General features: G+C 47.8%; 1 protein-coding gene across 1 annotated transcript in view; it reads right to left on the bottom strand.

The window, feature by feature from the left end:
* Window positions 1-4156, bottom strand: part of Apobec2 (apolipoprotein B mRNA editing enzyme catalytic subunit 2) — a 14718-nt gene that overhangs the window by 9635 nt on the left and 927 nt on the right. The window lies entirely within an intron of this gene.

Below are 4156 nucleotides of genomic sequence, written 5' to 3'. Positions count from 1 at the left end.
TCTCTCTCTCTCTCTCTCTCTCTCTCTCTCTCTCTCTCTCTCTCTCTCTCTCTCTCTCATATACCCACCCTGAGACAGCCTTTTGCTCCTCCCACCTCCAATAAATCTCTTGCATAAGATCTGTTGTGTGATCTTTGTGGCACACCTTGGCCTGGAGATCCACCAAGATAGCCTGCCTCATAAATCCTAATAGTGAGCCTAGTCCTAGTCAGGAGGAAGAGTGTAGAGCAAAACAGATTTACAGGACTAAGTTCTGCCTAAGGCAAACAGAAGCCAGTGCTTTCTCCACAGGACACCCTCTTTCCATACAGCTTTGACCTCCCTGAAGGCCAGGGTGGTGGCTGGTGGGCCATTTTCTGTTTTTAGCAGTCCACTCCCCAGCGTGTTCCAGAGACCAGTGACATTACGAACAGTGTTGAGGGGCCTGGTTATGGTGACACATGCCTTTAACCCGAGCACTCGGAGACAGAGACGGGCAGAGCTCTGTGGATTTGAAACCAGCCTGGTCCACATACTTGGTTTCAGGATAGCCAGAGCTGTATAGTGAGACCCTGCTTCCAAAAACCTAACGCTCAGTGGCGAAAGTGCTTGTTGTGCATGAGTCAGGACCGGACTTTGAATCAAAACCTAAGTGAAGAGCCAGATGTGGTCGTACCTTGTCTGTACGACCTGGCATTCCTGTGCTAACGAGGAAGGCAGGGACAAAAGACTCCCTGGCAGCCATGGGCCAGCTAGCTGGACAGACACAGTGCAAAACAAGAGACCCTGCCTCAAACAAGGTGAAGGTGGGGATCGACCCTCAAGGGAGTTCTCCTATGACCGCCACATATACACCAAGATTTGCATGCTCCCAAACTCCCACAAATGTGTACACACAAATGTACTTGCATACATATACACACAATGGTGTTACACACACACACACACACACACACTGTGTTGAAGGTTCACTTTACAGACATACAGGTAAGTAAAATATTCATACATACACATACAGTAAAAAAGTAATCTAGAAGAATGAGGAAGACATGGTTAAGAGAAACTCATTCTGCCATTTGTCTTCAGTCCACCATCGCCCGGCTCAGGAAGACATGGTTAAGAGAAACTCATCCTGCCATTTGTCTTCAGTCCACCGTAACCCTACAGAAACATACATGTTGCCACACTCAGAAGGGCCAGGACCACTCCCGGCAGAGATGGAAAGATGGGTGTCATGTTGCCCTAGAGCACCCCAGTGCTCACTGCAAGGGCAAGCCTGGAAAATTCTGTCCATGGTAAGAACGGCAAGGCTCTTTATAGTCTGATCTTCTCTGCATTAGAAACTTTCCCTCCAGCTCGCTTCCTGATACAGTGGCTGGCAGAAAGCCTAACACAAGAAAGTGCTCGCTCATTAGTCTATTCATTTATCCTACAAATATTTATTGAGTACCAATTGAGAGCTAAGATAAAGCCATGAAAGAGAGGCCTTCCTTCTCTCATGCAGGAAGCCAGCAGAAAGTGCACAGTTCACAGGTGGCAAACACAGTGAACATAAAAGTCTTCTTTGTCACTTGCTTTGGGTAGTGCTATGCTTTAAGGTCATGAGGTTCGTGCCCTGTGATTCTGTCCACCCTTGAGCAAAGTTCCCATCCCTCTGATGTTTATTTTCTGTATGCAAATAATGGAGTGATCCAACCTCTCGGATTTTGAACAGTAGTAGACACTTAATAATTTACAGCTGATATTGACTGATAGTGCCTTCTCTAAGCCTCAAGTTATACCTTTCAAAGAGTAATCCTTAGCTTAGCCAAACCACAGAAAGAGAAATTTCTGGAACTGAGACAAATAGACCCAGCTCTCTGAGAGAAAGAGATTAAAAAATACCCAAGTTGTAATATGTGCTGGTTTTTTCTTTTTATCTAATAATCATCTTTGTATATATGTATGTATGTATGTATGTATGTATGTATGTATGTGTATATGTATGTGGGGGGGGGGTTGCACATGATGTGTGCTGTGGACACTAGTCTGTGCATGTCATGCCGCCTGTTTGGAGTCCAGAGACAATTTTGTTGAAACAGTTCTCTCCCTCCACCTTTACGTGGGTTCTGGGAATGAGCTCGGGTTGCCAGGCTTGCATGTGAAGCTCCTTCACCTGCTGAGCATTTCACAAGCCCAACATTTGTTGATTTCTCTCATGTAACCCCGCACTATGGAGATCCCAAAGTCTATGTGGAGATCACTGGATACAGGACAGGGAAGAGATGGGCCGAATCTACTCCCCAGAAGGGAGGGTCTGGCTTCGGCACCCACTGTGGTTTTAGAGCCTTTTCCAGAATCCTTTACCATCTTTCTTGGTTCTTCTGCTCAGGTCTGCTTTCTGTCTGTCTATCTGAAGCACCCCATGTAAACAGAACCACCACAAACCACTCTCCTCACTTCTCTGCAAACCCTCTTTGTTTCAGATTGTGCTTCCCAGAACATCCCCTGCTCTTCTGCTAGCTTCAGTCCAAATCTAAGGAACATTCTAGATCCATTCCCCGTGGAGTCTAGCCTAGGGAAAGAGCAGCTTCATGGACCTTCGGACAGGGAAGGAAAGGCCAGCCATATTTCCTGACCCTGTGAAGGCAAGGCCACACCCCTGGGCTATTTTATGTATCTGTTTATCTAGAGAGGCCTAGGCAACAGATCAGCACAGCTGTTGCCTGTGTCCAGGGAACACTCAGAGCTCCACCTCCATCCAGAAGTGATCACAGGGGCCCCAGAACCGAGTCCCTCTGTGGCCCTTTCTCCAAGCCTTGAGTCATGGAAAGCCTGTAACTCATTGCCATTGAGACCTGTGGACAAGATACTTGGCTAGGAGTCCAAGGCTGGATACTTCCTGGTTCTTTGATCTTAGATATATTGTTCAGTCTCCCTGAGTCTCTGTTCTCTCTCTCTCTCTCTCTCTCTCTCTCTCTCTCTCTCTCTCTCTCCCTCTGTGTGTGTGTGTCTGTCTCTGTCTGTCGGTCTGTCTCTGCATTATACTGAGAGTGAATAAACACATTCTCTTGACTGTGTGTTGTGAAGCCTTAGAAAAGTGTCATTTACTTCAGAGACCCTTCAGGCTCTACTGCCCTGGGACCCAGTGCATGTTCAAGTCAGCAATCTAATTTTGATGTTGACTCACCTCGCCCCGGTACCTGGGAGATCAAAAGCTGCATAGAGGGGAAAGTATGTGTGTAACCCAGGCCAACGTGGCCCAGCATGCTCAGGTGTCAGAAAAAGGACCCTCGGCCATAGGCAAGCCCCTGGAATTGAGGACCCTGCTGCCCTAGGCTTTCCCTGTGTCTATATTAGTCTGTGCCCAGCTGTTCCCTTAATCCTGGGATGAGAGCAGGATTATCTGGGTGAGCAAGAGTGAATGGAAGTTCAGTGGCTCCTCACGTCTCAGGAACCCAGCTCCACTTCCCCCTGGGATCTCTCAGAAGGCAGAATATATCTGAGCAGGAAGGCACATTAAGAATCAAGTCGAGTAAGCTTCCTCATATTAGAAATAGGAAAGCAGAGGCCAGGCCTAGGGCATTTCTTTTTACATAATTACTCATCAAGCATAAAGCAGCAAGTTTCAACTATACCCGGGACAGCTTCTCCCCATGAGAATATCCTTGCCTTTCCCCCTGAGACTCAGCATGCCTCCAGCCAGCCTTTGCACATTGCTGGAGACTGCCGTGACAAGAACCATGGCCCAGGGAGGAAGCCTGCCACCAGTCCCTTCTCACTCTCTGACTTGAGTTTAGCAGCGTCTTCCCTTCTCGGAATAGAGAGGGATGGGGAAGGCTACTTCCTATTTCTAATATGAGGAAGCTTACTCGACTTGATTCTTAATGTGCCTTCCTGCTCAGATATATTCTGCCTTCTGAGAGATCCCAGGGGGAAGTGGAGCTGGGTTCCTGAGACGTGAGGAGCCACTGAACTTCCATTCACTCTTGCTCACCCAGATAATCCTGTTTATTTCTGGTGATGGTACAATCTGGACAAGAGGGGACTTGAACATGACTCTCTCCCTCAGGCACCTGTGGGCTGTTTCATCAGGGCACAGATGCCCCAGGCTGTACTGCACTTGTGGGAAGCTTCCTCTGTGGATAAGGTCCTAATGTCTGCAGTCTGAGAGGTGACTGGTTCCTCTGTGGATAAG

The sequence above is a fragment of the Microtus ochrogaster genome, linkage group LG2, assembly GCF_000317375.1.
Source record: "Microtus ochrogaster isolate Prairie Vole_2 linkage group LG2, MicOch1.0, whole genome shotgun sequence".
Taxonomy (NCBI): domain Eukaryota; kingdom Metazoa; phylum Chordata; class Mammalia; order Rodentia; family Cricetidae; genus Microtus; species Microtus ochrogaster.
The sequence above is the reverse complement of the archived record's forward strand: the minus strand, read 5'-3'. Positions and strand labels throughout refer to the sequence as shown.